Source organism: Pelobates fuscus, chromosome 4, assembly GCF_036172605.1.
Source record: "Pelobates fuscus isolate aPelFus1 chromosome 4, aPelFus1.pri, whole genome shotgun sequence".
NCBI lineage: Eukaryota > Metazoa > Chordata > Amphibia > Anura > Pelobatidae > Pelobates > Pelobates fuscus.
Window position 1 is genome coordinate 6,814,060 of NC_086320.1, and position 26,175 is coordinate 6,840,234.

At 45.2% G+C, this 26,175-nt stretch overlaps 1 protein-coding gene across 1 annotated transcript in view; it reads left to right on the forward strand.

The window, feature by feature from the left end:
• LOC134608260 (microtubule-actin cross-linking factor 1, isoforms 6/7-like) overlaps positions 1–26,175 on the forward strand; it is a 236,079-nt gene that overhangs the window by 7,159 nt on the left and 202,745 nt on the right. Inside the window, exon 2 of the mRNA XM_063450947.1 lies at positions 3,391–3,514. The gene's annotated coding sequence lies outside the window, so the exon portion shown is untranslated. The remainder of the gene's footprint in view (positions 1–3,390; positions 3,515–26,175) is intronic.

Sequence of the window (26,175 nt, forward strand, 5' to 3'; positions counted from 1 at the left end):
GCGAGGTAAAGCAGCTCAGAGACACTGTTTGGATTTACAAATTGAGGGCAACGCTAGCACTCGTGCAGCGCCCCTGGGAGCAGACAAGTATGGAAGGTTCTGGCTCTGGAGATGATTGGCTGGCCGAGGTGAGGCAGCGAGTGGCCGAGTATGGGGATGATATACCCATGGAGACACGCCGGGTGATCTGGAACCAGGTCATGGCTGAGCGAAACACAAGGCTGGACCGAGAATTCCGGTTGGCAAAAGAGAGGAAGTATGCTCAGCAGCAGGAGCGGTACAGCAGCCGAGTAGAGGCTGCATCCGAGGAGGTTAGCCGTCTTTCCCTGAGGCGGCGGGAGGAACCCGAAGTGGGGGTCCTCATAGACTGGTCCTGTGAGGAACCACAACAGGCAGGTAGAGATGGGACCAAGGTCTCTCCACCGGGCCCTTACTCACAAATGTTGTGGGGCCTCACGGATTGGTCCTGGGAAGACCCACAGATGGCAGGTGGAGATGGGACTGCGGTCTCTCTACCGGCCCTACAGGGATGCTGGGCAGTCGGCCCAGATCCCCAGCGGCAGTGTGCGTTTAAGGGAGCTGAAGGTGCCGTTCTTGCTCCCCAGCGGCAGTCTACGGTGCAGGGAGAGGAGCCTGTTATCCCCTCTCCCCAGCGGCTGAAGGTGTGTAAGGGAGAGGAGTTTGTTATTCCCTCTCCCCAGCGGCAGCGCAGCTCACCAAGGGGAGACAGTAAGCCCCTCACCAGCGCAGATGGGACCGTGATCTCTGCGCCCTGCCTACAGGGAGTACAGAGGGTCAGCCCTGCTCCCCAGCGGCTGAAAGTGTGTAAGGGAGAGGAGTTTGTTACCCCCTCTCCCCAGCGGCAGCTTAGCACACCAAGGGTTGACAGTAAGCCCCACACCAGCGCAGATGGGACCGTGGTCTCTGCGCCCAAGTTACAGGGAGCTGAAGGGGCCGTCATCCCTCCCCAGCGGCAGTGTGATTTGTTGGGGATTGGGAGCCCAGTCTCCATTCCCCAGCGGCAGAGTATCCAGCAGGGAATGGAGAGCCCAGCCCCCTTTCCCCCACAGCAGGACTCTGTGCTGGGAGGAGAGACAGTCGGTCTCCCTCCGCAGAGACGGGAAGTATGCATGGGAGAGGAGATTATTACCACCTCTCCCCAGCGGCGGATCATTAATGTACAGGGAATAGAGAGCCCAGTCTCCATTCCCCAGCGGCAGAGTGTTCTAATGGGAGAGGAGCTGGTTACCACCTCTCCCCAGCGGCAGCTTAATGTACCAGGGGGAGACTGTAAGCCCCACACCTGTGCAGATGGGACCGTGGTCTCTGCACTTCCAGTACAGGGGGTAGGGACGGTCGGTCCTGCCCCCCCACAACAGGGCTGTTTAGCCAAAGGGGAGACAGTCTGTCTCCAGCAGCAGAGCTGTGTAACTAAAGGGGAGACAGTCGGTCTCCAGCAGCAGAGCTGTGTAACTCAAGGGGAGACAGTCGGTCTCCAGCAGCAGAGCGGTGTATTTAAAGGGGAGACAGTCGGTCTCCAGCAACCAGGCTCCAACCAGACTACTCCCGTGGTAGTGCTGGCAACAGGACAGAGTACCGCTGGTCTCTGCCCCCTCAGCAACCTACCAAGGCAGCCTACCAGTCCCCCACACAGCCGTGGTGAGGCACCTGAACCTGGACAAGATTCTCCCTCACCCAGGTGTAGTAACTGTTTATTGTGGGTGGGCTGCTCTGCTGTTTCTGTCTTGTGGGTGGGCTGCTGGACTAACAAGGGCACTGACCGGCAGGAGGTCAAGTACCCTGTTAGTCTGGGGGGTAAAGGGGAGAAGTGTGGCGAAACCGACCTCGCCACGTGTCCTTGGAGGGGGCTGATTGCCCGCCTCTTGCCTTTGGACTATGGACCAGACTTTATGGGAATGTGATACCCCAGATAGCCATACCATGGAGCCTATTCATATAATGAAAGACTATGGGAAAGACTTTAGCTCCATGGCAATTGTGCTGTGTGAGTAGGATCTGCGCGCTATTCGGTAGTTTTGTGCGTGCAGATCCCAGCTATCTGGGGATAGGTGAAATGTCTGTGTGTTATGTGTAAATGTGACTTTATGTATTTTAAAGTGTTTTATGTTGTTTTGCAACCATGTGGTTAATGGAGTCTGCCTTTAGTCCTGGGTAATTGGATTACTTCTCCAATTAACTCCAGGGCAGAAGGGAGGAAACCAGGGTGCATTGTGGGGATGTTTTTCTGCCAGCCAGAAAGGAACAAAAGATACTTTTAGTAACTTTTAAACCCCTGGTCGGATTCATGCCATTTTTTAATATGTTGTTCCCCTGAATGGATTGATTGTGGATATGTATTTTTATGTGAATGTGATGTATGGTTTTAAAGTTATGAAAGTTGTGTAAAAGTATATTTTACTCTGTATGCATAATGGGATTATGTGTCACACTAAGGGGAGGGGATGTGTGGGAGGTAACATCTATGTCATTGGTTCTTTTATGCCTCCCCCTGGGTGTGGCCTGTATGTGTGAGTTGGAAATAAAAGCCAGGCTGGATGAGCCAGTCCAGAGTTCCTGTTTTACCCTCAAAGTGATGTGTCGTCTCATTATTGGGGGAAGGATTTATTGCATGCTGTTCCAGTTGACTGCATGGGGTACAAGCCTATTCGTATGGTTCCTATTCAATGGTCTACAGCATTCATACGCTTGGGAGAATTTAAAGGTTTTCTCGGATTCGGTGATTATGGTGTCTGCCAGAGTGCTTGGAGTCCTCAGGAAGCACTAGGAGCATCCATTAACGGAGGTACCCAGTCGGGGTGCCAGTGGATCCGTTACAGCGAGTAGGGACATGTCTATTAAACAGTGAGCAGCCTGTGGCTGCTCACTGTTAAAAAAAAATAAAAAATAAAAATCAGAGTTTTATGAGTCAAATTACACAGCGTGGGAAAATTCCACAGAACTTTCCCACGCTGTGTAAAATGACACAGAGCACTCTGATTGGGTGGATTTCAAGGGGGCGGACAAAACATCGCATATGCTTGAAATCCACCCAATCAGAGTGCTCTGTGTCATTTTACACAGCGTGGGAAAGTTCTGTGGAATTTTCCCACGCTGTGTAATTTGACTCATAAAACTCTGATTGGCTTAAACCAACCAATCAGAGTGTTCTAAGCCTCATTGCAGGGCGTGGCAAGGCTTTATAAGCCTTGACCCGCCCTGCGGAGCTCAGTACAAGGCGTGCCCTCGAAGGGTGAAGAAGGGTTAATTTTTTTTTTTTTTCATTGGCTTTTTATTTGGCCTTTTTGGGGGCTGAAGAAAGAAGATTTTAGAAAAAAGAAGTTAGGGTGTCACACTTGTAGTTTCTTACTTGCCCACTTGCTGTTTTTTTAGGCAGTATAACAGAGAATTATGGAGGTTGTGGAGGACAGAGGTTCAGGAACAGGTCCACTCCCTGTGGATGTACTTACAGATGATGGAGGCCTCAGTCTCTGGTCTGAATGATGACTTCCCAGAGGTAAGAATAAGACTTTTAGAATAAGATTCATTCTGTGATCGAATTGTGAATGTGCTGCATGTACTATAGTAGTGAAGTGACCATTTATAATAAGTGCTTTAATTTAATACTAAGCTCCAGAATCAGAACTCTTATGATAGCTAGACTCCTTCATTTATGTGGTACGTTCACGGTAAGCAATGCTGGAGGGGGCACCAGAGTCTCCCTTGTTACAGTTAAGTAATGACGTATCTTTTACCAGAGTCTGTCCCTGAGCTGTAAATGAAATGTCTCTATGACTTGGCATGAGTTTCCGAATACCCTGCATAGCTCCGGACATGTTCCTTGGCGCTAAACGAGGAAGAGCTCAGAATTGGCGTGACACAAAAATCTAAGAATCATGTCACAAATCATTCCACCCCTATAGTGTGTGAAATGTCGTAAAGACAAACTAAAGCCCTAACTGGCCTCATACAAAAGCCACAATATGCAACTAATCATCCCCTCTCTTCTCCATTGTAAAGGTAGTAGACATGACTTCACTATATCCTCGATTAGTATTCCTTTGGGAAAGAAATATCAGGTTAAATAGTGATATCCCTGCTGCCAGTGATTATCTGTCATTGTAAGAATCGTAAACGACTTAGAAAGTTTAAAGGACAACTGTCACCTTAACAATAACGGTCACATTCATACACCGTCTGACCCAATAACTGTCACATTCATACACTGTCTGACCCAATAACTGTCACATTCATACACCGTCTGACCCAATAACTGTCACATTCAAACACTGTCTGACCCAATAACGGTCACATTCAATCACTGTCTGACCCAATAACTGTCACATTCATACACTGTCTGACCCAATAACTGTCACATTCATACACTGTCTGACCCAATAACTGTCACATTCATACACCGTCTGACCCAATAACTGTCACATTCATACACTGTCTGACCCAATAACTGTCACATTCATACACTGTCTGACCCAATAACTGTCACATTCATACACTGTCTGACCCAATAACTGTCACATTCATACACTGTCTGACCCAATAACTGTCACATTCATACACTGTCTGACCCAATAACTGTCACATTCATACACTGTCTGACCCAATAACTGTCACATTCATACACTGTCTGACCCAATAACGGTCACATTCATACACCGTCAGACCCAATAACTGTCATATTCATACACTGTCTGACCCAATAACTGTCACATTCATACACCGTCAGACCCAATAACTGTCACATTCATACACTGTCTGACCCAATAACTGTCACATTCATACACCGTCAGACCCAGTAACTGTTTAATTCATACACTGACCCAATAACTGTTTAATTCATACACCGTCTGACCCAATAACTGTCACATTCATACACCGTCAGACCCAATAACTGTCACATTCATACACCGTCTGACCCAATAACTGTCACATTCATACACCGTCAGACCCAGTAACTGTTTAATTCATACACTGACCCAATAACTGTTTAATTCATACACCGTCTGACCCAATAACTGTCACATTCATACACCGTCAGACCCAATAACTGTCACATTCATACACCGTCAGACCCAGTAACTGTTTAATTCATACACTGACCCAATAACTGTTTAATTCATACACCGTCTGACCCAATAACTGTCACATTCATATACCGTCTGACCCAATAACTGTCACATTCATACACTGTCTGACCCAATAACTGTCACATTCATACACCGTCTGACCCAATAACTGTCACATTCATACACTGTCTGACCCAATAACTGTCACATTCATACACTGTCTGACCCAATAACTGTCACATTCATACACCGTCTGACCCAATAACTGTCACATTCATACACCGTCTGACCCAATAACTGTCACATTCATACACCGTCTGACCCAATAACTGTCACATTCATACACCGTCTGACCCAATAACTGTCACATTCATACACCGTCTGACCCAATAACTGTCACATTCATACACCGTCTGACCCAATAACTGTCACATTCATACACCGTCAGACCCAGTAACTGTTTAATTCATACACTGACCCAATAACTGTTTAATTCATACACCGTCTGACCCAATAACTGTCACATTCATACACCGTCAGACCCAATAACTGTCACATTCATACACCGTCTGACCCAATAACTGTCACATTCATACACCGTCAGACCCAGTAACTGTTTAATTCATACACTGACCCAATAACTGTTTAATTCATACACCGTCTGACCCAATAACTGTCACATTCATACACCGTCAGACCCAATAACTGTCACATTCATACACCGTCAGACCCAGTAACTGTTTAATTCATACACTGACCCAATAACTGTTTAATTCATACACCGTCTGACCCAATAACTGTCACATTCATACACCGTCAGACCCAATAACTGTCACATTCATACACCGTCTGACCCAATAACTGTCACATTCATACACCGTCTGACCCAATAACTGTCACATTCATACACTGTCTGACCCAATAACTGTCACATTCATATACCGTCTGACCCAATAACTGTCACATTCATACACTGTCTGACCCAATAACTGTCACATTCATACACCGTCTGACCCAATAACTGTCACATTCATACACCGTCAGACCCAATAACTGTCACATTCATACACTGTCTGACCCAATAACTGTCACATTCATATACCGTCTGACCCAATAACTGTCACATTCATACACTGTCTGACCCAATAACTGTCACATTCATACACCGTCTGACCCAATAACTGTCACATTCATACACTGTCTGACCCAATAACTGTCACATTCATACACCGTCTGACCCAATAACTGTCACATTCATACACCGTCTGACCCAATAACTGTCACATTCATACACTGTCTGACCCAATAACTGTCACATTCATACACCGTCAGACCCAATAACTGTCACATTCATACACCGTCTGACCCAATAACTGTCACATTCATACACCGTCTGACCCAATAACTGTCACATTCATACACCGTCAGACCCAATAACTGTCACATTCATACACTGTCTGACCCAATAACTGTCACATTCATACACCGTCTGACCCAATAACTGTCACATTCATACACCGTCTGACCCAATAACTGTCACATTCATACACCGTCAGACCCAATAACTGTCACATTCATACACTGTCTGACCCAATAACTGTCACATTCATACACTGTCTGACCCAATAACTGTCACATTCATACACCGTCTGACCCAATAACTGTCACATTCATACACCGTCAGACCCAATAACTGTCACATTCATACACTGTGACCCAATAACTGTCACATTCATACACCGTCTGACCCAATAACTGTCACATTCATACACCGTCTGACCCAATAACTGTCACATTCATACACCGTCTGACCCAATAACTGTCACATTCATACACCGTCTGACCCAATAACTGTCACATTCATACACCGTCAGACCCAGTAACTGTTTAATTCATACACTGACCCAAGGTGTGTGTATATGGCTGAAGGATCCTGTCATAGACTGAACGTAGGAATGATTTTCTTATTTCTTTACATTTACTTCATTTAACACAGAATCCATTTCCTTTCCCTTCTTGGTGAAATGATCGTTTTATTAAATATAATATAAAAATATAATATAAATATAATATAAATATAGTAAATATAATATAAATATAGTAAATATAATATAAATATAGTAAATATAAATCTAAACATAGTTTTGCGGTCAAACGGTTTTCCTTTCCATCATTGGGGTTAAATATTGTGATCATTGCCTAGCGTATAAATGTCAGAGTTGGGTAATTAGTCCTTCATTGGGCGACCCTGGGTCTCATGCATTGCCTGAAGGGGACTCCAATGCCCTATATTACACCCGGCGAGAAATTAGTTCCACCCAAAGAAAAAAAATGTTTTAAAAAGACCAAGCTTCAACCATATGGCCGTATAGCTGCTGAGAATTTCTGGTAACAAGAAATGATTCAGGAAATAAATCAGACAAAGAAAACCGGTGCAAAATGGGCCAATCAGGGAACTGCGAAATATATACATAGTATAAATATTAACAGTAACCGTATAAACATTCTGTGTATCTCACAAATCAACTGAGAAGGAAACAGAGGAGAAGCAGTGAGAGATGAATCTATATTAACCAATATTTAGTGAGAGTCCCCCAACCCCCAATCATCATGACAGTGTGCTCTTATTAAATGACAACTTACCCTGGTTTCGCTGGGTGATGCTGGGTGATCCGCTGACACTCTCAGCCAATGCGCCCACTCTCTGTGGACACCCTGCAGGACCCAGGTAAGTTGTGAAACCGTCCTGAAAGAGTTTATCTACTTACTTTAACCCCTTAAGGACACATGACATGTCTGACATGTCATGATTCCCTTTTATTCCAGAAGTTTGGTCCTTAAGGGGTTAAGGGCACTCCTGGTACCATAACCACTACAACAGTCTTCAGTGGTTATGGTGCTTAGAGTATTCTTTTTTAGCCAGTTTAAAATGCTCATTATTCCTGACACTTTGCTTGTTTACATGGTGACTATAAATGACCAGCATCCAGTGATTCCCTGTGAGGCGGACAGACACTTAGTTTATAATGTGAAGAATTAGAGAACTGGAGATCTTTTCACATTGAGCCACAAGTCTGGCTATTACATCTCTAGCCAACAATAATTCGATTCAGGAAATGGGCTACTAAATCTGCAGTTGGCCATTGGACTTCAGGGATTAGTAATTCATTCAACGAAGCCCACTTTCCAAGCTCTGATTAAAGACAGAGTGTGAATCCACGTTCTCATTACCAGCCTGACCCTTCCTTCAACCTGCCCCGTTCACTTTTTCTTTTGTGTGTTTTCCCGGTCTGGTCCTGGGTCCCCGGACTCTGTCTTCAACTCATTCCAGCAGCTCGGAATGATCCTGACCATGGTAAAGGTTGCTAGAAGCCAGTCAGGACAATGGTTGCTATCATGTGCATTTAATGGTTACAATAGCCTTTCCAGCGGCCACAGATTGAGGGGATGTGAGAGCCCCCATCTGGGACTTGGATTGCAGCAGATTTATTGCCGTTGTCTTTGCCTGGCATTTCTCAGCATTGCTGCATGTCGCTAGGAGTCCTAAACGGCATCTCACCCCAAGGCCCAAGGCCACAACCCACATAGAAACTGCTTGAATGCCTATAGAGTGTGGGGGTGCACCTTCCACCCCGTTATTCTTTCCCATGGCCGTGCTTTGAAAGAATTTACCTCCAAGCCCTGCAGCCTGTGGCAGACATCAAACAGGCCAGGATCGAGACTTAGGGTCAACACGTGATTCATTCTCACTGCATGTACCCCACCTGCCCCAAGCCATCCCGGGGAGCTGGGATTATAAGAGCAGCATGGATTTATAATAAGCTTCGATTCATAGAATTAACCCTGGCAGGGCCTGTATGGAGACCATCATTTAGTCTTCTGTGTGAAACATTAAAAGAATCTCTTCTGCATAATAACAGGTCACAGATACAGAATCATCAATGTGTACAGACAGACAGAGAGACAGACAGAGGTTTCATTTCCTGTATTACCATGATTTATATTAGGATTTAGGGTTCATGTCAAGTTTGACGTCCCCCATCGTAAGATCTTAGTAGAGACAAATCCTTGTGATTCCCCGCTGGGTGTTACAGACTAAATCCCCTGCATCTGTCACACTCCAAGTACTTATGGCTAATCTATGGAGTGTGTCAGGCAGACAGATATCTCACTAATATCCAATGCTGGCGATGGATAGTCTGTATCACCTGCTGTATAAACACTGAATGAAACTAGAATACCAAATACAATCCCCCAGAAAGGTCAATAACGTGTGTAACAGGAGGTGTATATTATACATTGATAGATACATTGTTACATATATAATACCAGATACATACAAAGAAACATAGAACAAAGAAACAAAGAAACATAGAATGTGACAGCAGCTAAGAACCATTCGGCCCAATTTTCTAAATACTTTCATTAGTCCCAGGCCTTACCTTATGGTTAGGATAGCCTTATGCCTATCCCACGCATGCTTAAACTCCTTTACTGTGTTAACCTCTACCACTTCAGCTGGAAGGCTATTCCATGCATCCACTACCCTCTCAGTAAAGTAATACTTCCTGATATTATTTTTAAACCTTTGTCCCTCTAATTTTAGACTATGTCCTCTTGTTGTGGTAGTTTTTCTTCTTTTAAATATAGTCTCCTCCTTTACTGTGTTGATTCCCTTTATGTATTTAAATGTTTCTATCATATCCCCCCCTGTCTCGTCTTTCCTCCAAGCTATACATGTTAAGATCCTTTAACCTTTCCTTGTAAGTACAGTTATAGACACATTGTTACATATATAATACACATACAGCGCAGTTATAGATACATTGTTACACATAGAATGGACACATACAGTATACTTATAGATACATTGTTACACATATAATAGACACATACAGTACAGTTATAGATACAGTGTTACACATATAATAGACATATACAGCATAATTAGAAACATTGTTACATATATATATATATATATTCGACACATACAGTACAGTTATAGATACATTGTTACACATATAATATACACATATAGTACAGTTATAGATAGATTGTTACACATATAATAGAGATACACAGTATAGTTATAGACACATCCTTACATATAATAGACACATAGTACAGTAATCGATACATTGTTACACACATAATAGATATATATACAGTACAGTTATTATACATTGTTACACTTATGGTATACATATATAGTGCAAATATAGATACTGAAATCTAATCTTGCACTAACCTTAACCTATATGAAGTCTAACCTTACCCTATTTTACACCAAAATCTAACCTTACCTTAACCTTCAGCAAAATCTAACCTTACCGTAACTCTGACCTACACCAAAATCTAACCTTACCTCAACTCTGACCTACACCAAAATCTAACCATTCACCAAAATCTAACCTTTCTCTAACCTTATCCTACACCAAAATCTAACCTTACCTCAACTCTAACCTACACCGAAATATAACCTTACATTAACTCTGACCTACACCGAAATCTAACATTACTGTATCGCTAACCTACACCGAAATCTAACCTTACCGTAACGCTAACCTACACCGAAATCTAACCTTGCCGTAACTAGACATGTGCAATTCATTTCAGTCCGAATGTGAATTCGGACGAATTTTGGGCAATTAGGACATACAGATGCTTCCGAATGTCTGAATAGACGAATTTCGGAAGTGCCGAAGTCCCGAATTGCCGAACTGAAAATTTATGTAAATAAAGTTCCAGGGCCTGACGGTATTCACCCACGAGTACTTGAGGAGCTAAGTGGGGAAATAAGTGAACCTCTGTATTTAATTTTTCAAGATTCTTTTGTTTCAGGTATTGTCTGGAGGATTGGAGGAAGGCAGATGTTGTTCCTATAGTTAAAAAGGGTTCAAAATCCTTGCCTGGAAATTATAGACCTGTGAGCTTAACTTCTGAGACTGGGAAAATATTTGAAGGGCTATTAAGGGATAATATTCAGGAATTCATTGGGGACAACTTTGTTATTAGCAATAATCAGCATTGTTTTATGAAACATAGGTCATGTCAAACTAACCTAATTGCATTCTACGAAGACGTAAGTAGAAGTAGAACTAGAAGTATAGATATGGGTGTTGCAGTGGATGTGATCTACTTGGATTTTGCCAAGGCATTTGATACGGTTCCTCACAATAGATTAGTCTTCAAACTAAAAGAAATTGTTCTAGATGATTATTCTTGTTCTTATCAGGGCTTACCTGAGTTGGAGTCTGTAGCGCAGATATATCACCCTTGCAAGTAATCACAGGCCAAGGTGGTCAGGTAAGAATTCACCTGGCCTGTGAGTCGGTGCACGGGGGCTGTGCAGGATGATGCTTCAAGTCGCAGTGCAGATACGGACATAAACAGGAGAATCGTCGTTGGTAAGCCAAAGATCAGTGGGTGCCAGAAATCAGGATAAACCAGTAGAGAGCCATGGTCAGAGGATGCCAGAAGTCAGGGTACACAAAATAACAAGCCATGGTCAGGATCAACAGGAGAACACGAAACAGCAATACTTGAACCAGAGTCAATGAACTGACACTGCCCTCAGGGAGAGGCAGTGTCTTATACCTGGCTAATCAGTGATCAGCCACAGGTGAACCATGAGTGACAGGAGCAGTCTCAGATAACGTCCAGCCCCCAGTGCTGGATACAAGGCAAGAGTAGACTTCTGGGCATTTCCTGAGGTGTATGGTGGCTCAGATGCAAAACAGCAGCCCCAGCACTGCAGAGTACCCAGGTTCAAATCCCAAATCGGGCACTTCTGGGGCGACCTTGTCTGGCAGTCTGGATGTCGTGGTGAGAACCGTGACAGTTCTTGAGTAGAACAACGAGTTGAGTAGAGTACAACGAGTTGTCATTAATGGTAAATTTTCAAGCTGGACAAATGTGGTAAGTGGTGTCCCTCAGGGTTCTGTTTTGGGACCGCTTCTATTTAACATATTTATAAATGATTTTAAAATAGGCACTGAAAGCCATGTTTCAGTGTTTGCAGATGACAAAAAAACCTTGTAAAGTAATAAAATGTGAGCAGGATATTGCTTTGCTGCAGAGGGATTTGGATAGATTGGGGGACTGGGCACTAAAATGGCAGATGAAATTTAACGTAGAGAAATGCAAAGTTATGCACTTCGGGGTCAAGAATGCACAAGCAACTTACATCCTAAATGGTAGTGAATTAGGGATAACAACACACGGGAAGAATTTGGGAATTGTTATAGACAACAAATTAGGCAGCAATATGCAATGTCAATCTGCAGTTGCTAAGGCCAGTAAGGTTTTGTCATGTATAAATAGGGGCATAAATTCTCGGGATGAAAATATAATTTTGCCTCTTTATAAATCGCTGGTAAGACCACACCTTGAATATGCTGTGCAATTTTAGGCACCTGTTCTAAAGAAGGATATCATGGCACTAAAAAAAGTCCAGAGATGAGCTCCAAAATTGCTAAAAGGAGTGGAGCATTTTAGTTATGAAGAAAGGTTAAAAAATGTAAATCTCTTTAGTTTGGAAAAACGGCACCTCAGAGGAGATATGATAACATTATACAAATATATTCGGGGCCAGTACAAACCATTATCTGTAAATCTATTCATAAACAGGGCTATACATAGGACACGAGGTCACGCATTTAGGCTGGAAGAAAGGAGATTTCATCTAAGGCAAAGAAAAGTTTTTTTTTACAGTAAGAGCAATAAGGATATGGAATTCTTTGCCTGAAGAGGTGGTTTTGTCAGAGTCACTACAGATGTTTATTTTTTTTTTTATAAATTCTTTATTTTGGTGCGTTTTCAGTTTAACATAAACACGTCCGGCCACAACAGCCAGGACTGGTACTGTATCCGTAATGCAGGGTAATAATGTTAGATATTGGTTAGTAGTCAAGGCATCATAATAAACATTTCGCACATTTTTTATTATTTGTGAGGTGTTAGCTCCCGGTGGGATGGAGGGGATGATATGTATGGTTTCCTTAGTGTAGGTTTTCCTCCCTCTAGTCCGGGTAGGGAAGTATACTATGTTTTAGAGGGTTCGTGGAGGCTAAGTGTTAGTATACTGGGTATTCATGAGTGGGTTGAAATTCGTACATGAGGTTACCAGTAGGTTATGTTGTAGTTGTGCGTTAGATCATGAGAGCGCTGATAAGGGAAGCGTGTGGGTAACCAAGGTGTGAGTGGTGTTAATCTGAGGTTTGTTTCGGTTACCCTAATGGGTAGATACCCCTAACCAAGGGGGCAACGGGGGGGGGGGGGGTGTTTGTACACCTCTTGTGGGTGTATCTCATATGTGTGTGCGAGACGGGTCTGGGACTGTCCCTCTCTGGGTTTGTTAGTATGTAGAACGGGTAGTAGTAGGTCGTTTGGTGTATATGAGGGGTAAGAGTAGGGTAACCATTGAGATGGGAGAGATCTGAACAGGGGTTAGTATAGCGCATAGTATAAAACAAAAACATTGGTGATGTGTCAAAGTTCGTTCCTCAGTGTGAGGTAGCTGCGCCCTCTTCTTGTTCAGTCAGGTAGTTGGTGCGGCTCTCGGTACGAATGGGATTGTTGACTCGGGGTCCCAGGTGTGTTCGACCCGGGGAGCAGGAGTTGTGGTTGCCACTTCTGTAAGGCCCAGCTTGTGGAGTATTTCAGGTGCTTCTGATTCAGTTGTGAGCTTGTGGGTCGTCCCATTGTGTGTGATTAGTAGGGATCTTGGCGTGCCCCAACGGTACGTTATCCCCGCTGAACGCAGGCGGCTGGTGAGGGGCTGCAGTGATTTACGCCATTGAAGTGTAGTTTTAGTGAGATCTTGGTAAAAGGTTAGGTGTGATTCTTCGAATGGTAATGGGGTTTTTCCCCTCGCTGCTGCCATAATCTGGCCCTTTTCTTGTGGTGTACAGCATCGGAGGATTACGTCACCGGTGATTGGGGCTGCCGTTTTAGTGATGGTGGGCAGTCGGTACAGTCCATTTATAGTGAATTTCTTGGCAAGCGTTGGTGGTAATAGAGAGGCAATTAGCCGTCTTATATAGTGAGGTAATTCCTCTGCGTCGATCTCAGCGGGGACCCCGCGGATTTTAAGGTGGTTGCGGCGGTGCCTATCTTCTTGTGCAGTCATTTGAAGTGACATGGCCTGCTGTGTAGTTTTTAAGTAGACCATTGCTGTTTTCAGTTCAGCTACTTCATTGTGAAGCTTCCCAATGTCCCCTTCAGTGTGTGTTGTCCTGTCATTGAGCTGCTGCATATTAGATTTTATGGAGGCCATGTCTGCAGTTAGGAGCTTCTGTATTTCCAGCAGTGTATTCTGCATGTTGTGAAGATCCTGCTTAGTGGCAGGGGCTGTGCCTCCAGGGATATCCCCAGTCATGGAGTTTGGATCCCCTTGTGTTGCTGGGATTGCGTTGTGTGTCTGGTTTGGTGAGTCAGGGGACGTGTGGGTGTCAGGGCCGCTGGCGGCCGCCATTTTGGATGGTACCTGTCGCTGCAGGAGAGTGCCGATATCACGCTGATCCGTTGCTGAGGTGGATTGGGGTCTCTGGGAGCGGCGCCCCATTGCTGGGAAGGGGCTGTGAGCAGTTGCAGGGGGGTAAGTGGGGATGTCCCCTGCTTTGTGTGCGCCCGTTCCGCCGAAGAGTTCCTCGAGGTCGGCGAGCGTCGGCGCGTGGTAGGCCCCGGTTTTTCGTCTCGGCTTGGTCTGCCTCGGGGTGTATTGGAAAGGCATCTGTCGATGCCGCGGGATGTCACGGACCCGTACCTGCTGCAGTCAGGGTTGGATGGGGTCTTTTTATGGGCGATATTCGTGTGATTTTAGACGCCGGGAAGGAGCTCCCAGGAATGGCGTCTAGCCCGTCTCGCTGTCAGGCTCCGCCCCCCCGTCACTACAGATGTTTAAACTGCAATTGGATCAATACTTGCAAAAACATAACATACAGGGATATAATTTCTAATTAGTGGGGTAATAGGTGCTTGATCCAATGAGATATCTGACTGCCATTTTGGGGTCAAGAAGGATGTTTTTCCTAGTTTGTTGCAAAATTGGAAGCAAAATTTGCTTTCTTTTGAATCAACAGCAAAAACATATGTGAGGAAGGCTGTACTCGATGGACGCAAGTCTCTTTTCAGCTATGTAACTATGTAACTGAATGACCGAAGTGCCGAATATCGGAAGTGCCGAAGTGCTTCGGATTTCTGAAAAGTGGCAAAACAAGAGAGGGAGGGAAAATTACGTGAATGATGACAGGGTTAGGGTTAGCGTAGGGTTAAGGTAGGGTTAGGGTTAAGGTAGGGTTATGGTAGGATTAGGGTTAGGGTTAGGGAGCCCTACAGATTTTCCAAATTGACGAAGTGCCAAATTATTTTTCTTACCCAAATTTCCGAACCAAATTTTTGGATCAAGCACATCCCTAACCATAACTCTAACCTTACCCTAACTCTAACCTACACGGAGATCAAGCCTTACTCTAACCTATATTAAAATATAAGCTTACCCCAACTCTAACCTGCACCAATATCTACCCTAAGCCTTTCCTTCCCCTTAATTGTCAGCATTCTGAATGTTCGTTTCAGGGGTGATGGTTCAATGCGGCTTTGCTCTTATCAATCTACCAGTGCTACGTTGCTGTAGGCAGTATCCACATTTAAAATTCACATTTCCATGGCATCAGTCTGACCAGGTTATTTACCAAGTAAAAATTCTAAGTGAATTCCACATTTAGTGAAAGTCAGCGATGCTTTCTGTCTGACTACTCCTAACCTCAAACTCACTCTGAATTCTCACTCTGAATAACTCTATAAATGGTATTTCCAATGGTTATATTGAACAATAAATGCATCAATCTTCTGTCTGTTTGTTTTCTCCCCTTAGAAGGCAATCACAATAAGCTAATTAGCACAGAGTGGGGAAGTTTCATTTTTAACCCCTGCATTGCTGGGAATGCCAGTGACTGCTGCATGCAATGTGAAGCCTATTAGTATTGTCAATGTGTAATACTGAGCACATGTTTAAGGTGAACGTTGTACAGAGGGCCAGATGGGGGTCTCCATCCCTCCCCTTAGCCTGACCGGCCTCTTGCACAATGAGCGTGCACAGTTTAACTCCTGCCAGTCCAGCCTACTCCCGCCTGTGTTACCAAGGAAACTGCCAGGTCTGTAAGAAGCATGTCGAGGAAGGCGAGGAGATAAATTGGGAATTGCTGAGAACATCCCTCCCCCCCCCCCCCGCCTCCTTGTATTACAAAACATTCTGCCTGGAGAATTAACCCCCATTGTCCCTCCTCTGATTCATTTACCCCACCACTCCCCGCCTGCCCCCATTCCCCCGCACAGCGGTGTGCCAATTGCAACGAAAATGTCTCATTCATTTCCTAATACATGTACAATGTGCTCGTCTGTTTATTGGTCCGCGGGATCACAGTTCTTGGCTTTTCGGTGAAATGAAACAGTTTATGAGCTTGTCATTAAATACAAAGATATCTGTTTGTAGTGATGTCGCGAACACAACATTTTCGGTTCGCGAACGGTGGACGCGAATTTCCGCAAACGTTCGCAAACCGGCGAACCGGGCGAACCGCCATTGACTTCCATGGGCAGGCAAATTTAAAAACACACAGGGACTCTTTCTGGCCACAAAAGTGATGGAAAAGTTGTTTCAAGGGGACTAACACCTGGACTGTGGCATGCCGGAGGGGGATCCATGGCAAAACTCCCATGGAAAATTACACAGTTGATGCAGAGTCTGGTTTTAATCCATAAAGGGCAGAAATCACCTAACATTCCTAAATCACAATGGATATGGATTGACACCTGACATATGACATATTGACACCTTGACATATGGATTGACACCTTGACATATGGATTGACACCTGTCCTCAGAGACCCTGATACACACTGACACAGAGCAGAATAGGGACTGTTCCCCCTACATAGGGTCACTTGGCAGATATGGATTGACACCTATCCTAAGGATCCCTGATACACACTGACACAGAGCAGAACAGGGACTGTTCCCCCTACATAGGGTCACTTGGCAGATATGGATTGACACCTGTCCTCAGAGCCCCTGATTAACACTGACACAGAGCAGAATAGGGACTGTTCCCCCTACATAGGGTCACTTGGCAGATATGGATTGACACCTATCCTAAGGATCCCTGATACACACTGACACAGAGCAGAACAGGGACTGTTCCCCCTACATAGGGTCACTTGGCAGATATGGATTGACACCTGTCCTCAGAGCCCCTGATTAACACTGACACAGAGCAGAATAGGGACTGTTCCCCCTACATAGGGTCACTTGGCAGATATGGATTGACACCTGTCCTCAGAGATCATGATACACACTGACACAGAGCAGAATAGAGACTGTTCATCCTACATAGGGTCACTTGGCAGATATGGATTGACACCTGTCCTCAGAGATCATGATACACACTGACACAGAGCAGAATAGAGACTGTTCCCCCTACATAGGGTCACTTGGCAGATATAGATTGACACCTGTCCTCAGAGATCATGATACACACTGACACAGAGCAGAATAGAGACTGTTCCCCCTACATAGGGTCACTTGGCAGATATGGATTGAACCTGTCCTCAGAGACCATGATACACACTGACACAGAGCAGAATAGGGACTGTTCCCCCTGCATAGGGTCACTTGGCAGATTTGGATTGACACCTGTCCTCATAGATCATGATACACACTGACACAGAGCAGAATAGAGACTGTTCCCCCTACATAGGGTCACTTGGCAGATATGGATTGACACCTGTCCTCAGAGTCCGTGATACACACTGACACAGAGCAGAATAGGGACTGTTCCCCCTACATAGGGTCACTTGGCAGATATGGATTGACACCTGTCCTCAGAGACCTAATTGTGTAATAATGGTAATACTATTACCTATTATATAATATTGGCAGGAGCAAGGAAATTCCCTCTAAATAGATGGGTATAGGCAGAGAGTATGGAGACCGGAGTGATAAACTGCTACACTGCTCTATAACTGACAACTCCAACTGCTACACTGCTCTATAACTGATACCTCCAACTGCTACACTGCTCTATAACTGACACCTACAACTGCTGCACTGCTCTATAACTGACACCTCCAACTGCTGCACTGCTCTATAACTGACACCTCCAACTGCTGCACTGCTCTATAACTGACACCTCCAACTGTGGCACTGCTGTATAACTGTAACCTCCAACTGCTACACTGCTCTATAACTGATACCTCCAACTGCTGCACTGCTCTATAACTGACACCTCCAACTGCGGCACTGCTCTATAACTGTAACCTCCAACTGCTACACTGCTCTATAACTGATACCTCCAACTGCTACAATGCTCTATAACTGACACCTCCAACTACTACACTGCTCTATAACTGACACCTCCAACTGCTACACTGCTCTGTAACTGACACCTCCAACTGCTACACTGCTCTATAGCTGACACTTTCAACTGCTACACTGCTCTATAACTGACACCTCCAACTGCTACACTGCTCTGTAACTGACATCTCCAACTGCTGCACTGCTCTATAACTGACAACTCCAACTGCTACACTGCTCTATAACTGACACCTCCAACTGCTACACTGCTCTGTAACTGACACCTCCAACTGCTACACTGCTCTGTAACTGACACCTCCAACTGCTACACTGCTCTATAACTGATACCTCCAACTGCTACACTGCTCTATAACTGATACCTCCAACTGCTGCACTGCTCTATAACTGACACCTCCAACTGCTGCACTGCTCTATAACTGACACCTCCAACTGCTACACTGCTCTGTAACTGACACATCCAACTGCTACACTGCTCTGTAACTGACACCTCCACCTGCTACACTGCTCTATAACTGATACATCCAACTGATACACTACTCTATAACTGACACCTCCAACTGCTGCACTGCTCAATAACTGACACCTCCAACTGCTGCACTGCTCAATAACTGACACCTCCAACTGCTACACTGCTCTATAACTGACACCTCCAACTGTTACACTGCTCTACAACCGATACCTCCAACTGCTACACTGCTCTATAACTGACACCTCCAACTGCTACACTGCTTTATAACTGACACCTCCATCTGCTACACTGCTCTATAACTGACACCTCCAACTGCTGCACTGCTCTATAACTGACACCTCCAACTGCTACACTGCTCTGTAACTGACACCTCCAACTGCTACACTGCTCTATAACTGACACCTCCAACTGCTACACTGCTCTATAACTGACACCTCCAACTGCGGCACTGCTCAATAACTGACACCTCCAACTGCTACACTGCTCTATAACTGACACCTCCAACTGCTACACTGCTCTATAACTGACACCTCCAACTGCTACACTGCTCTATAACTGACACCTCCAACTGCTGCACTGCTCTATAACTGACACCTCCAACTGCTACACTGCTCTGTAACTGACACCTCCAACTGCTACACTGTTGGAGGTGTCAAACATAAACCCTTCCAAAAATCAGCCAAATCCCTCCAGTGGATCAAAAGTTAGCTGGAAGTCCTTTATGACCGACCGCAAGCACAATTTCCTGCCCAAAACAGTTCCATAGATTTGGGCTGTGCGGTCGGTCAATTTCATGCCGAAAAAACAACTAAGTCCCATTTCGAACGGGACTTAGTCTCTGGAGCTGCAAGTTCCGTATGGGAGAAGGTAAGGGTCAGCGGTGTTCGGCAGAATGTGTAGCCGATTTTAGTTCCACAGAATCTTTAGCATATACCGCTGACCGCGTTCGACTGAACAAAGATGGCCGCCGCCACGTGCAATTGACCGGCAGTAACCTCACAGCCTGGGAGGTAAATTGCCTGCACACTTTAGCTTCTGGGTGGTCCGCCTGTGTGGTACTTGGTTCAGTAAGCCCTATTTACTGAACCAAGTGGGGGAAAGCCAGGAACAAGTTATTTTACAGGTCTGGGGACATAGTCTTAAAGGGGCATTGTTACCCGAAGTTACAAGATGTCCCCAGACGGTTCTTAAAGGGCCATACACACCAATAAAAGTCCATACGTTTTCAGGGGCCATAGTCTTAAAGGGTATTGTTACCCAAAGTCTCAATATGTCCCCAGACAGTTCTTAAAGGGCCAGCAGCAGTACAATAAAATACCATTCCCTGTGCTTAAAGGGCCAGCAGTCGCACAATTAAATACAATATGCCCCAAATAACCCAGGGGCCATAGTCAGCAGGTAAGAGGCTAGCAACCAGGCCTCTCCAGTTCACAGTGGCAAAGCTGGTTTTGCCACAACCTCCAACTGCGGCACTGCTCTATAACTGACACCTCCAACTGCTACACTGCTCTATAACTGATACCTCCAACTGCTGCACTGCTCTATAACTGACACCTCCAACTGCTACACTGCTCTATAACTGACACATCCAACTGCTACACTGCTCTGTAACTGACACCTCCACCTGCTACACTGCTCTATAACTGATACATCCAACTGCTGCACTGCTCTATAACTGATACCTCCAACTGTTACACTGCTCTATAACTGATACCTCCAACTGCTACACTGCTCTATAACTGACACCTCCAACTGCTACACTGCTCTATAACTGATACCTCCAACTGCTGCACTGCTCTATAACTGACACCTCCAACTGCTACACTGCTCTGTAACTGACACATCCAACTGCTACACTGCTCTGTAACTGACACCTCCAACTGCTACACTGCTCTATAACTGACACCTCCAACTGCTACACTGCTCTATAACTGACACCTCCAACTGCTGCACTGCTCTATAACTGATACATCCACCTGCTACACTGCTCTATAACTGATACCTCCAACTGTTACACTGCTCTATAACTGACACCTCCAACTGCTACACTGCTCTATAACTGATACCTCCAACTGCTACACTGCTCTATAACTGATACCTCCAACTGCTACACTGCTCTATAACTGACACCTCCAACTGCTACACTGCTCTATAACTGACACCTCCAACTGCTACACTGCTCTATAACTGACACCTCCAACTGCTACACTGCTCTATAACTGACACCTCCAACTGCTACACTGCTTTATAACTGACACCTCCAACTGCTACACTGCTCTGTAACTGACATCTCCAACTGCTCCAAAGGACTATAACTGACACCTCCAACTGTTACACTGCTCTATAACTGACACCTCCAACTGTTACACTGCTCTATAACTGACACCTCCAACTGCTACACTGCTCTATAACTGACACCTCCAACTGCTACACTGCTCTATAATTGACACCTCCAAATGCTACACTGCTCTGTAACTGACACCTCCAATTGCTCCAAAGTTCTATAACTGATACCTCCAACTGCTCCAAAGGTCTATAACTGATACGTCCAACTGCTGCACTGCTCTATAACTGACACCTCCAACTGCTACACTGCTCTATAACTGTAACCTGCAACTGCTACACTGCTCTATAACTGATACCTCCAACTGCTACAATGCTCTATAACTGACACCTCCAACTGCTACACTGCTCTATAACTGTAACCTGCAACTGCTACACTGCTCTATAACTGATACCTCCAACTGCTACACTGCTCTATAACTGACACCTCCAACTGCTACACTGCTCTGTAACTGACACCTCCAACTGCTGCACTGCTCTATAACTGACACTTTCAACTGCTACACTGCTCTATAACTGACACCTCCAACTGCTCCAAAGGTCTATAACTGACACCTCCAACTGCTGCACTGCTCTATTACTGATACATCCAACTGCTACACTGCTCTATAACTGACAACTCCAACTGCTCCAAAGGTCTATAACTGACACCTCCAACTGCTACACTTCTCTGTAACTGACACCTCCAACTGCTCCAAAGGACTATAACTGACACCTCCAACTGCTACATTGCTCTATAACTGACACCTCCAACTGCTACACTGCACTATAACTGACACCTCCAACTGCTACACTGCTATGTAACTGCCACCTTCAACTGCTGCACTGCTCTATAACTGTAATCTCCAACTGCTACACTGCTCTGTAAATGACACCTCCAACTGCTACACTGCTCTATAACTGACACCTCCAACTGCTACACTGCTCTGTAACTGACACCTCCAACTGCTCCAAAGGACTATAACTGACACCTCCAACTGTTACACTGCTCTATAACTGACACCTCCAACTGCTACACTGCTCTATAATTGACACCTCCAAATGCTACACTGCTCTGTAACTGACACCTCCAATTGCTACACTGCTCTGTAACTGACACCTCCAACTGCTCCAAAGGACTATAACTGACACCTCCAACTGTTACACTGCTCTATAACTGACACCTCCAACTGCTACACTGCTCTATAATTGACACCTCCAAATGCTACACTGCTCTATAACTGACACCTCCAACTGCTCCAAAGTTCTATAACTGATACATCCAACTGCTCCAAAGGTCTATAACTGATACGTCCAACTGCTGCACTGCTCTATAACTGACACCTCCAACTGCTACACTGCTCTATAACTGTAACCTGCAACTGCTACACTGCTCTATAACTGATACCTCCAACTGCTACACTGCTCTATAACTGACACCTCCAACTGCTACACTGCTCTGTAACTGACACATCCAACTGCTGCGCTGCTCTATAACTGACACTTTCAACTGCTACACTGCTCTATAACTGACACCTCCAACTGCTACACTGCTCTATAACTGACACCTCCAACTGCTACACTGCTCTATAACTGACACCTCCAACTGCTACACTGCTCTATAACTGACACCTCCAACTGCTACACTGCTCTATAACTGACACCTCCAACTGCTACACTGCTCTATAACTGACACCTCCAACTGCTACACTGCTCTATAACTGACACCTCCAACTGCTACACTGCTCTATAACTGACACCTCCAACTGCTACACTGCTCTGTAACTGACACCTCCAACTGCTACACTGTTGGAGGTGTCAAACATAAACCCTTCCAAAAATCAGCCAAATCCCTCCAGTGGATCAAAAGTTAGCTGGAAGTCCTTTATGACCGACCGCAAGCACAATTTCCTGCCCAAAACAGTTCCATAGATTTGGGCTGTGCGGTCGGTCAATTTCATGCCGAAAAAACAACTAAGTCCCATTTCGAACGGGACTTAGTCTCTGGAGCTGCAAGTTCCGTATGGGAGAAGGTAAGGGTCAGCGGTGTTCGGCAGAATGTGTAGCCGATTTTAGTTCCACAGAATCTTTAGCATATACCGCTGACCGCGTTCGACTGAACAAAGATGGCCGCCGCCACGTGCAATTGACCGGCAGTAACCTCACAGCCTGGGAGGTAAATTGCCTGCACACTTTAGCTTCTGGGTGGTCCGCCTGTGTGGTACTTGGTTCAGTAAGCCCTATTTACTGAACCAAGTGGGGGAAAGCCAGGAACAAGTTATTTTACAGGTCTGGGGACATAGTCTTAAAGGGGCATTGTTACCCGAAGTTACAAGATGTCCCCAGACGGTTCTTAAAGGGCCATACACACCAATAAAAGTCCATACGTTTTCAGGGGCCATAGTCTTAAAGGGTATTGTTACCCAAAGTCTCAATATGTCCCCAGACAGTTCTTAAAGGGCCAGCAGCAGTACAATAAAATACCATTCCCTGTGCTTAAAGGGCCAGCAGTCGCACAATTAAATACAATATGCCCCAAATAACCCAGGGGCCATAGTCAGCAGGTAAGAGGCTAGCAACCAGGCCTCTCCAGTTCACAGTGGCAAAGCTGGTTTTGCCACAACCTCCAACTGCGGCACTGCTCTATAACTGACACCTCCAACTGCTACACTGCTCTATAACTGATACCTCCAACTGCTGCACTGCTCTATAACTGACACCTCCAACTGCTACACTGCTCTATAACTGACACATCCAACTGCTACACTGCTCTGTAACTGACACCTCCACCTGCTACACTGCTCTATAACTGATACATCCAACTGCTGCACTGCTCTATAACTGATACCTCCAACTGTTACACTGCTCTATAACTGATACCTCCAACTGCTACACTGCTCTATAACTGACACCTCCAACTGCTACACTGCTCTATAACTGATACCTCCAACTGCTGCACTGCTCTATAACTGACACCTCCAACTGCTACACTGCTCTGTAACTGACACATCCAACTGCTACACTGCTCTGTAACTGACACCTCCAACTGCTACACTGCTCTATAACTGACACCTCCAACTGCTACACTGCTCTATAACTGACACCTCCAACTGCTGCACTGCTCTATAACTGATACATCCACCTGCTACACTGCTCTATAACTGATACCTCCAACTGTTACACTGCTCTATAACTGACACCTCCAACTGCTACACTGCTCTATAACTGATACCTCCAACTGCTACACTGCTCTATAACTGACACCTCCAACTGCTACACTGCTCTATAACTGACACCTCCAACTGCTACACTGCTCTATAACTGACACCTCCAACTGCTACACTGCTCTATAACTGATACCTCCAACTGCTACACTGCTCTGTAACTGACACCTCCACCTGCTACACTGCTCTATAACTGATACATCCAACTGCTGCACTGCTCTATAACTGATACCTCCAACTGTTACACTGCTCTATAACTGATACCTCCAACTGCTACACTGCTCTATAACTGACACCTCCAACTGCTACACTGCTCTATAACTGATACCTCCAACTGCTGCACTGCTCTATAACTGACACCTCCAACTGCTACACTGCTCTGTAACTGACACATCCAACTGCTACACTGCTCTGTAACTGACACCTCCAACTGCTACACTGCTCTATAACTGACACCTCCAACTGCTACACTGCTCTATAACTGACACCTCCAACTGCTGCACTGCTCTATAACTGATACATCCACCTGCTACACTGCTCTATAACTGATACCTCCAACTGTTACACTGCTCTATAACTGACACCTCCAACTGCTACACTGCTCTATAACTGATACCTCCAACTGCTACACTGCTCTATAACTGATACCTCCAACTGCTACACTGCTCTATAACTGACACCTCCAACTGCTACACTGCTCTATAACTGACACCTCCAACTGCTACACTGCTCTATAACTGACACCTCCAACTGCTACACTGCTCTATAACTGACACCTCCAACTGCTACACTGCTTTATAACTGACACCTCCAACTGCTACACTGCTCTGTAACTGACATCTCCAACTGCTCCAAAGGACTATAACTGACACCTCCAACTGTTACACTGCTCTATAACTGACACCTCCAACTGTTACACTGCTCTATAACTGACACCTCCAACTGCTACACTGCTCTATAACTGACACCTCCAACTGCTACACTGCTCTATAATTGACACCTCCAATTGCTCCAAAGTTCTATAACTGATACCTCCAACTGCTCCAAAGGTCTATAACTGATACGTCCAACTGCTGCACTGCTCTATAACTGACACCTCCAACTGCTACACTGCTCTATAACTGTAACCTGCAACTGCTACACTGCTCTATAACTGATACCTCCAACTGCTACACTGCTCTATAACTGACACCTCCAACTGCTACACTGCTCTATAACTGTAACCTGCAACTGCTACACTGCTCTATAACTGATACCTCCAACTGCTACACTGCTCTATAACTGACACCTCCAACTGCTACACTGCTCTGTAACTGACACCTCCAACTGCTGCACTGCTCTATAACTGACACTTTCAACTGCTACACTGCTCTATAACTGACACCTCCAACTGCTCCAAAGGTCTATAACTGACACCTCCAACTGCTGCACTGCTCTATAACTGATACATCCAACTGCTACACTGCTCTATAACTGACAACTCCAACTGCTCCAAAGGTCTATAACTGACACCTCCAACTGCTACACTTCTCTGTAACTGACACCTCCAACTGCTCCAAAGGACTATAACTGACACCTCCAACTGCTACATTGCTCTATAACTGACACCTCCAACTGCTACACTGCACTATAACTGACACCTCCAACTGCTACACTGCTATGTAACTGCCACCTTCAACTGCTGCACTGCTCTATAACTGTAAT